This window comes from Octopus bimaculoides, chromosome 1, assembly GCF_001194135.2.
Source record: "Octopus bimaculoides isolate UCB-OBI-ISO-001 chromosome 1, ASM119413v2, whole genome shotgun sequence".
In the NCBI taxonomy this organism is placed as follows: Eukaryota; Metazoa; Mollusca; class Cephalopoda; order Octopoda; family Octopodidae; genus Octopus; species Octopus bimaculoides.
The window spans coordinates 135,782,746-135,793,958 of record NC_068981.1 but is presented as its reverse complement, the minus strand read 5'-3'; the positions used below and the strand labels follow the sequence as shown (position 1 = coordinate 135,793,958).

At 38.5% G+C, this 11,213-nt stretch overlaps 1 non-coding gene across 1 annotated transcript; it reads right to left on the bottom strand.

The window, feature by feature from the left end:
* Positions 1 to 7,227: 7,227 nt before the first annotated feature.
* On the bottom strand, positions 7,228 to 7,301 carry Trnat-agu (transfer RNA threonine (anticodon AGU)). Its single transcript has one exon. It is a non-coding gene; the product is annotated as a tRNA-Thr (tRNA).
* Between the last annotated feature and the right edge of the window lie 3,912 nt (positions 7,302 to 11,213).

The window sequence follows — 11,213 nt, the reverse complement described above, 5'->3', positions numbered from 1 at the left end:
TAGGGTTAAAGCAAATTTAAAATGAAAAAAGCAAATAAAACGAAGGTATGGAGATTAAATACGCTTTACATCGCTTAATCAGCCAAAGGAGTAAATGTAAACAACGGAATACTTGTCAGTGATTGGTTGAAATTATCGAAATAAGACAATTTTTTACATGAAATAAATTCGAATACAAAAATATTTTTCTGTTCTATAACACAAAATAGATAAGTATACGAAGTTTGAAAGTCTTTCGGTACCAAAAACACTACGTAAAATATTAATGAAAAATGTGGCCCCCGTTTTAAAATAGATCCGAAATTTTGAGAATGTGGGTGGAAGGCAGGATCCCTCGCTGTTCTAAATGTGACCAAAAGGCCACATTAGAGCACACTGCCCTCTGCAGAAGAATAGTCTGGAAAAAGTAGATAAAGAGTCGGAGAAGAAGCAAGAGGAGGTACAGATGGAAGAAAGGAAGAAGGGAAAATTATGGACAGTAGCGGAGGGAAGAAGGAAAAAGAGGAAGAAAGGACAGTGTGATGTGGAACCCCAAGCCATCCCCACCCCACCCATAACCTCTCAGACCCAAAACCCACCCAATCCCTTCCTTCACAATCTAAAACAAAGAGAGAGAGAGGGAGAAACAGACATCACAAGATACACAAAATCCCCCCCGCGTGAAAATAGCTATGTATGTTTGTTAACAGAGGATGTAGACGAGGAACTAATAAATGAGGTAATAAGGTGGTAACAAGATATGGAGGGATATGCTAATGTTGTGGGTTGGCACATGTGTGTGCTGGTGTCTCAGAGCTAGAAGGAAGTGATTGCAAAATATAAAAAAGGTTATAAGTATTAGAAGACTGATGCGAACCTGAAAAGGATGCCTGTAAATGTAGGATATGAGTAACTGAAAGAAAAATTCGGATTGGATGTTTTGAAGGACTCGGGATTCAGAAGGAAGTAATTGTTGCTGCTTGAGGTGGGGCAGGCAGCTCATTTCCATGTTTCATTTTCATGTATCATTCATGTTACCATATTTTTAATTTTATGTTTTTCGTGTTATGTGTCCCCACGTGTTTTAGTGTTGTCCGCTCTATGTCGGCCCCTTGTGAGTGATTAAAAAATTATTCTTAGCACAAGTCTCTTGTTGGAACGTTTTGCCAGTGTTTTCTGTGAAATTTGTTGAATCGTTGAATTGTTACGGTGAGTTGCTGTTGTTTTTTGTTGAAGAACTGTTTGTTGCTTCGTTGAAGCAGCTTGTTTTCAATTCCCCACTGCGGGGGAATTATTGTTGAACTGTGCGGCTTTGAGCCGATTCTGTGGGGCGTAAGCCCAAACTTTTCTGGGTGCAGCGTTAAGCCAAAAAAAAAAGAAGAAAAAATGGAGGCAACTATGGATTCGCCGAAATTATATTCGCCTGTTTCGGAAGCAGGTGAGGAAAGGAATTCATCAACGGTGTCGCCGAAAAGGGAGAACTTCGCTGGGGTAGCTGGCAAGAAGGAAAAATCGATCAATACCGAGAAAAACAATTTGGAAATATTTTTGGCAATGCTTATAAAGGAGGGGACGGAGATACAAGTGGCTCCTCCTACAGAAGCGATCGACTAAGTAAACAAGAGACGCATATTATACAAAGCGTACAATGTGGGGGGAAAAAAATTATAAAACCGAAGAGAAAATGGTGGAAAAATGTTTTAGACCAATTTGGTCTAACATCACCTACATAAACAGAAGCGAGAGATTTGGAACAGTAGAAGTAAGGTTTAAATTAGAGGAGGTAGCCAGGCGGCACTCTTCGGAGACTTTAAGAACTGAGGAGGTGGTTCTTCTTCCCATATATATATGGGAAGAAGAACATCGAAAATCAAAATTAATAACATTCCTCCAGAAGTAGATGCCATCTGGTTAGTAGCGGCTATTATTATGGGCCTGGAGGAAAAGATAACTATTCTCCACCCCCTCAGTGGTAGAAGAGAACTGTAAGGGACAATGCTTAAGCATGTTGATTCAAGCAGAGGTCCCCATACTGGAAGAAATTGCGGAAATAATAAACATTGGTGAAGAGAGACTGATCGTCTTTGTGGTAGGCGTAAAACCAAGGTGTTTTAACCGCGGGTTAAAAGGCCATATAAGATCTGAAACGAAATTACAGGAAGAAGAAGAGGTGGAAGGAGCAATAACAACCGAAACATCACCTGTTACAGTAGAATTCAACACCAAAGAAAGAGAGGGACGATAAAGACAAAGAGGAGGAGTGGTCGACAGTTTTTAAAAAGAGAAGGAAAACAACACAGATCGCTCGTACCAGACTGAAAATAAAAAAGGAAAATTAAAAAGAAAAAGAGATCACTTATATGGCCATTAAGGCATCCAATAATAGACTTATTAATCGTTTGGCAGCTATTTCATCTGTCAAACGTCTGAAAAAAACTACGTCTACAGACCTTCTCATTTACAAGATAGGCCGGAAGGATTAAGGACGGATAAAGTCCAAATTTTTCCACGACCTAGGCCCTCTCAGGATGTACTATCTCCCATATATTAACGAGGGCCTACGTAAAAACATCCCACGAGTCCGAGAGAAAGAAAAGGAGGGAGAGAGTGAATCCACCTCGAACCATTCATGGTGAGGTAAGTCATGTCTAGTATTCGTGTTGGTTGTTTAAATGTACGTGGCCTGATGTCAAGCTGGAAGCAAGGACGCTTCCTTAATAACATCAGGTCACGAGATTCAGATGTTGATGTTGTTGCTACGGAAACCCGGTTAAGGGGACCAAGAGATCTGTTCCTGCTGCTGGATGGTTACAAGAGGTTTTTGCCTCCAGGTTGTCCTTCTAGCGGAAGCGGGGTGTCAGTCCTATTAAAAAGAAACCGAGTTTCTGAGGAAAAGTTAATTTTTCAGATCCAGAAGGTAGGCTGGTCGTCATGGTCACACTAGTCATAAATATTCCAGAAAAAAAAGCTTCTAGATGAACTCGAATACTTGACATCCACTTTTATAAATTGGCAGTCTAACCTAAACTTGAAAGGCACTCATATCGACGTCTAAAATTATTGTGAGGTCGACAACAGTAACGTCTGTGTATAATGAATAATTACATAGGAACTGTAGTTAGCAATTATAAGAATGTTCATTGTTGTTTGGTGATACCACGTTACATTATTTACTCCTCTACTTTTACACTCGCATCCTAATTAATATTAGTTTAGCACATCACACTTACTAAGATATCTTTATATTTGCTGTAAACATTACAGGGAGAGAGAGAGAGAGAGAGAGAGAGAGAGAGAGAGAGAGAGAGACCAGTGTAACTCCTGGTTTAATCTATATAAATAAAGTGAAATTCTATCAGTCCGTCTGAGACCCCTGATTCTCAATGTACATTTACTCTACATAGACATATACCTTTTTGGAATGAGGATGATGCCGGGATTGAAACCTGACCGTCAGTTGGTTCTTGAACATTAAGCGTTTGGATCTGAAGTAAGACCATTCGGACTGCAATTTCTAACAGGTAAAACGACCGTGGGTGGTTTCAAACGGTTTATAAGAGTTACCTCCCTTAGCTATAATAATAAATGCGACATTCTGCGTGAGAGAACTGACCAAAACTTTTTGAATTTAATACCAAAACTTTGTGACAGTTACCTCCATTACCTACAATAATAAACGCGGCATTCTCTCTGTCAAACAAGAAGGTTGTTCATCCTGGGGTCGATCTAATCGACTAGCCCCCTCCACCAAAATTTCGGGCCTTGTGCCTAGAGCAGAAAAGATTATTGCTCTCTACAATTTTAGGTCGAAAGCCCAATTAGCCCTCCGCAGGATCCACATTAAAAGTCCGCAGGTAGTGCAGCTTTTAAGCTAGTATAAAATATAATGTAGTCTTCTCTACGGTGAGTTATCATCATATTGGACATTATCGTACATTGTTCATCATTAACAACAAGGAAATGACGAACGAAGCTTTACGCGACCACTGAATTCGCTGGAAATAGTAGACAATTCCTGTTCCAACAAAATCAAAAATTTCTGTTGTTCTTTATACATTTCAGGAACAAATATATGCACCAATGTCATATGCTTTGCGAGACAAAAAATAAATAAGAGGAATATTCAGGCTCCTGAGTGACTCGAACACTTGACCTCCACTTTACTAGTCTGGCGCTCTAACCAGCTTAGCTACGGAGCCATGCTACGGAGAACTTTTCAATTATTATTATTATGTCATCAATTATTGCGTATAACAATATCAATAACGTCATTACATAAACATTCAATTGACTGACCAAATTATAAAGTTTGTGGTTTCGTCAAATCGTTACAACAAGGTCTTCAACATATTTACATACAGTTCTGGTTTCATAACCCGCCGCCCAGGTCTATTCTGGTTTTCATCCTTCAGATTTTACTGAAATCAAGAAACGCCGACAAATACTAAGGTCGATATGATCCATTATAGACATCCGAAGAAGTAACTTTGTATACATTTTGAAATCAATATTAGTATCATTCTATCTCAAACAAAGAGAAAAAAAAAGAAACATTCCAGAAAAAAAAAACTTCTAGAAGGACTCAGACACTTGACCTCCAGTTTTATAAATTTGCGGTCTAACCTAAACTTTAGAGCCACTCATATCGACGTCTTTAAATTATTTTGAGGTCAACAATGACAATATCTGTATAATTTGTTGTTGGCACTCCGTCGCTTACGACGTCGAGGGTTCCAGTTGATCCGATCAACGGAACAGCCTGCTCGTGAAATTAACGTGCAAGTGGCTGAGCACTCCACAGACACGTGTACCCTTAACGTAATTCTCGGGGATATTCAGCGTGACACGGTGTGACAAGGCTGACCCTTTAAATTACAGGCACAACAGAAACAGGAAGTAAGAGTGAGAGAAAGTTGTGGTGGAAGAGTACAGCAGGATTCGCCACCATCCCCTGCCGGAGCCTTGTGGAGCTTTAGGTGTTTTCGCTCAATAAACACTCACAACGCCCGGTCTGGGAATCGAAACCGCGATCCTATGACCGCGAGTCCGCTGCCCTAACCACTGGGCCATTGCGCCTCCACATATCTGTATAATAATTCCATAGAAACTGTAGTTAGAAGTTATAACGATGTTCATTGTTGTTTTGTGATACCACGTTACATTACTATTATCTCTATTTTTACATAACTATCCTTCTTCATATCAGTTCAACAAAACACTCTTACTATAAAGTCTTTATATTTGCTGTAAAGAAAACAGGAGCGAGAAAGAAAGAGATCAGTATAACTTCTCGTTTAATATAAGATATAATCTTTTCTACTCTAGGCACAAGGCTCTAAATTTTGGGGGAGGGGGCCAGTCGATTAGATCGACTCCAGTACGTAACTGGTACTTAATTTATCGACCCCGAAGGATGAAAGGCAAAATCGATCTCGGCGGAATTTGAACTCAGAGCGTAATGGCGAAATACCGCTAAGCATTTCGCCCGGCTGCTAACGCTTCTGCCAGCTCGCCGACATCTAAGTAAGCTATAATGACACGTCGAGCTGTATGTCTAGATGATTGTAACGTCGATAATTGTAACGTAAACCTATACTAAAACTGTAATGACCAATCATAATGTCGTCCATTGTTGCTATGGTGATACGCTGCTACATTTATTCTAGTATCATTATTAATATTTGTTCAGAAAACAATTTCACTATAACGTCTGCTTATTTAAGTGGAGATTACAAAAGAGAGACACGTATTTGTGCAACAACTCCCAGACCAACATAAGATATAGTGAGTATCTGCGGTGAGCTCTATTGGACCTCGCAATACAATGTTTTATGTGGGGTTTCAAATTTTGGTACTTGGCAAGTAATAGCGGGTAGGAATTAGTCGATTACATCGACCCCCAGTTCTCAAATGCTACTTATTTTATCAGCCCTAAATGGATGAAAGGTTAAGTCGACCTCGGCGAATTACTCGTCCTCGGCGGAATTAATCAACCTTAATACAATATTAACAACGGTGACGAAACGACGTAGGATGCCTGCGTGACCAATGGCTCTGCTTGAAATAAAAGACAATTATCTGAATAAGTTCTCTTTTATCATGACAAGCAATATGGCTGTTGTTTAATCCCAAACTAACTTATGATCGATGGCGTTCCAAAACAGACCAGCATATATTTAGTTTATCTCCGTTCTAAAACAATAAGTGTGGAGGCGCAATGGCCCAGTGGTTAGAGCAGCAGACTCGCGGTCATAGGATCGCGGTTTCGATTCCCAGACCGGGTGTTGTGAGTGTTTATTGAGCGAAAACACCTAAAGCTCCACGAGGGTCCGGCAGGGGATGGTAGCGAAACCTGCTGTACTTTTCCACCACAACTTTCTCTCACACTTACTTCCTGTTTCTGTTGTGCCTGTAATTCAAAGGGTCAGCCTTGTCACATTGTATCACGCTGAATATTCCCGAGAACTACGTTAAGGGTACACGTGTCTGTGGAATGCTCAGCCACTTGCACGTTAATTTCACGAACAGGCTGCTCCATTGATCGGATCAACTGGAACCCTCGACGTCGTAAGCGACGGAGTGCCAACGAAAACAAAAAAAAAGAACAATAAGTTATAGTTTAGATGGTTTTGACTGATATTTCTAGCACTTCAAGCAGCCATGTAGAAACTTGATGGGCTTATTTTATATCCTTAGATATTGGATGAACAAGCAATAGAATGTTGTAATTAATGCCTTTTACCATTTAGTGAAGGCCATTTACACACCGAGTTCAATTCCTGAAGAGCTCAAGTTTACTTTTCATTCTTCAAGACCTCAGACAAATATCTTCCAACGAAGTAATTGTCCTTATAAAATCATTTACACTTCTTTCCTAAAGTGTGGCGCTTGATACGTATTCTTCTACTCTGTTCTAGTAAAAGCGATTCACAAGAGACGGGAGTCAGTGAGGGAACTTTCTTTCTCTTTCTTCGGTCGCTCCAAACAGGTGATCTTCAGTTAGGGCGATCATCCATGGAAGAAGGAGAATTTTGCAAAGTTGTCTCAGTATCTTGTTCAAGTGGACCGATGTATGTAACGTGAAATGCTTTATCGTGACTAGGTTTCCATAACAATTGATGTGAGAACCTGTCAATACATCAACCACAAACGCTTGTTTGTGTATTTTCTTAGTCATTCTGGAAACAATACATGTATCATTATCTCTCTTATAGAAAAAAAAATTTGAGAATCTTCAGCGAAAATAATAGGCTCCGGAGGGACTCGAACACTCGACCTCCAGTTTACTAGACTGGCGCTCTAACCATCTGAGCTACGGAGCCAGTACGTACACGTCATTTAAATCATTATTATTATGTGTTAAACTATTATGCAATGCCATTTCAATAACATCATTACTAAAGTGGAAATAATCCATTATAAACATCCGAAGAAATCTGTTGGTGTACATTTTAGTTGGTGTACATTTTAGAAATCAATATTCCTATCATCATTCTATCTCAAACAAAGAAAAAGAAGAAATATTCCAAAACAGCAATAAGCTTCTGGAGGGACTCGAACACTTGACCTCTAGTTTTATAAATTGCGAGTCTAACCTGAACTTTAGAGACACTCACATCGACGTCTTTAAAGTAATGTGACGCCAACAATGCTAATGCCTGTGTATAAAGAATAATTACATAGAAACTGTAGTTAGCAATTATAGTGACGGTCCTTGCTGTTTGGTGTTACCATGGCGAGCTGGCAGAATCATCAGCAGGGACGAAATGTTTAGAGGTATTTCGCCCGTGGCTACGTTCTGATTTCAATTTCCACCGCGGACTTTACCTTTCATCCTTTTGATGTTAATAAATTAAGTAGTAGTGAAACACTGGTCGATGTAATCTATTTGTCCCCTCCGCCCAAGTTTCAGGACTTGTGCCTTTAGTAGAAATGATTACTTGTTCCTCTGATTTTTCCCCAGTATTATTACTAATATTAGTTTTAACAAACGCTCTTTCTACGAGGTTTCTAATATTTACAGTGAAGATTACAGGAGAGAGAAAGAGAGAGAGAGAGAGAGACGTCGGTGTAACTCCTGGTTTAATATACAACAAAGTGCTGAAAACTTCCTGGCTTTAAGGGTTTCGTGGAAGGCTTGGATGGAGACCCAAACTTCCAAGTTTTTTTTTACAAAGCTTAGAAAAACTGAAGGGCTGCAATAAGTGTGTGAATTTGAGATGGGAACATGTTGGATGAAATCGTAATTAACAGATCCTCCTGTATTTTCTTTACTCAAAGCCAGGAACTTTATAAACACACCTCGTAAGATATAATATGGTGAGCACCATATTAAACGTTACGATACACTGTTCAGCATTTACAACAGAAACGAAATGTCGAACGAAGCTTTACGTGAGGATCTTGTTCAAAACGGGAGCACCAGTATTTTCTTAACGAAACACTTTGAAACTTGGGACACTGGTAGAATGTGTCATATAAAACATCTTTTTCTCTTAGTCTTCTTAACAAAAAAACGTACATCGCAAGTTATTTCGTGTTAAAGTTGTCGTATTTCTGTAATTTCAACCAATCACTGACGTCTATTCAGCTGAATAGAGTTACTGCTGGCCGGTCATAAAAATGTTATTCCCTGTGACATATTTCATCCGGTTTAATCGTAATTTATACGCATATATTGTTTATATAATAAATTACGCTGTGCGTATCTATGTGTGTAACAATTTTAGAGTTCGGATTCTAGAGTTAGGGTTAGTTTTAGGGTTAGGGTTAGGGTTGAAATGTCAGAACTAACGGGGATTAATACGATATACACCGTTACAGCGCTAACTGTTTTCAACTGAATAGACGTCAGTGATTAGTAGAAATTATCGAAATAAGACAGTTTTTTACATGAAATAAATTCGAATACAAAAATTTTTTTCTGTTCTATAACACAAAATAGATAAGTATACGAAGTTTGAAAGTCTTTCAGTACCAAAAACACTACGTAAAACATAAATGAAAACTGGTGCCCCCGTTTTGAACAAGATCCTTACGTGACGCTGGATTTGCTGGGAATAGCAGCCAATATCTCATTAATTCCTCTTTTAACAATAAGATCAAAATTCCTTCTGTTTTCATCCCTCTGGGTTTACTAAAAGAAGCAGTGGTATACTAAGATCGATATAATCGATTATATTCCACTGCAAGTCTTTGTGGCATTTTAAAAATCAATATTCTAAGCGACAGAGCCAGGTTATTATTGTTATGTCTTCAATTATTGCATAAAACATTTCAATAACATCATTACGTTGGAAATCAATTAACTGACCAGCTTGTAAAATCTGTGCTTTCGTCAAATCGTTACAATAAGGTTGTCGACATATTCAAAGGTGGTGCTCCAGCATAGCCGCAGTCAAATGACTGAAACAAGTAAGAGAATATTTACATACATTTCTGGGTTCATAACCCGCCCAGGTCTATTCTGGTTTTCATCCTTCATGTTTCACTAAAAGCAAGAAACGCTGACAATCCTAAGGTCGAAATAACCCATTATAGACATCCGAAGAAATCTGTAACTGTGTACATTTTAGAAATCCATATTCATAAATATAAATATTCCAGAAAAAAAAACAAGCTTCTAGAGAAACTCGAACACTTGACATCTAGTTTTATAGATTAGCAGTCTAACCTGAACTTTGGAGCCACTCACATCGACGTCTATAATTATTGTGAGGACGACAATTGTAACGTCTGTATAATGATGTTCATTGTTCTTTGGACATACCACGTTACATTGTTTACTCTATTTTTACACTCGCATCCATATTAATATTAGTATAACAGAACATTCTTACTAGAACGTCTTTATATTTGCTGTAAACATTACAGGAAAGAGACACAACAGTATAACTCCTGGTTTAATATCAGATATAATGTAGTCTTCTCTATGGTGAATTATCGTATTAGTCATTACAATACATTGGTCGCCATTGACAACAGTAACAAAGTGACGAACGAAGCTTTACGCGACCACTGGTTTCGCTGGAAATAGTAGCCAAGTTTTTGAATAATTCCTCTTTCAGCAAGATCAAAATTGTTGCTGTTTACGTTCTACCGTATTTACTAAAGGAAACAATGAAATACTAACGTAGATATAAGTGGTTAAATTCCACTGCAAGTTTTTGTGTCTTTGTGTGCATTTTAGATATCAATATCTGAATCAATCTATCTTGAGAAAAGGAAAATAGAAACCATATTCAGTAAGCCTCTCGCTTACTTGACTGGAACTCTAACCAACTGTGTTACGGGCCAGTTTACACGTTTTGCTTAAATTATTATTGTTGCTTTCAATTAAGGTGACGAGCTGGCAAAATCATTAACACGCCTGGCGAAATGCTTAGCGGCATTTTGTCAGTCCTCACAGTCCGAGTTCAAATTCTGCCGAGGTCGACTTTGCCTTCATGCTTTCAGCCATGTACCAGACATGTATTGGAGTCAATGTAATCGACTAGTCTCGTCGCCACAATTTTAGGCCTTGTGCCAATAGTAGAAAGGATTATTATGTCTCCAATTATTGCGTAAAAATTTAAATAACATCATTACTTGAGAACTCAATTATCTCACTAACTTAAAGTCTGTGGTGTCGTCAAATCGTTACAACAAAGTCTTCAAAGATATTTACATACAATTCTGAGTCTGTTTTGGTTTCCATCCTTCAGGTTTCACTAAAAGCTAGAAATGCCGACAATACTAAGGCCGAAATAATCCATCATAGACACCCAAAGAAGTCTGTATACAGCTTTGTGTACATTTTTAAAATCAATATTCGTGTCATTCTATCTCAGACAAAGAAAAAATAACTAATGTTCCCAAAAAAATAAGCTACTAGAAGGACTCAAACACTGGAGATCCTCTTTTATAAATTGGTGATCTAACCTGAACTTTAGAGCCACTCATATCGACCTCTTTAAAGTATTGTGACGTCAACAATGGTAACATCTGTGTATAATGAATAATTCCATAGAAACTGTAGTTAGCAATTATAATGATGTTCATTGATGCCACGTTACATTGTTTACTCCTATTTTTTACACAACTATCCTTATTGACATTTGTTTAACAAATCATTCTTACTAGAACGTCTTTATATTTGCTGTGAAGAAAACAGGACAGAGAGAGAGAGAGTGAGTGAGTGAGAGTGAGTGAGAGAGAGAGAGAGAGTGAGTGAGAGAGAGAGAGAGTGAGTGAGA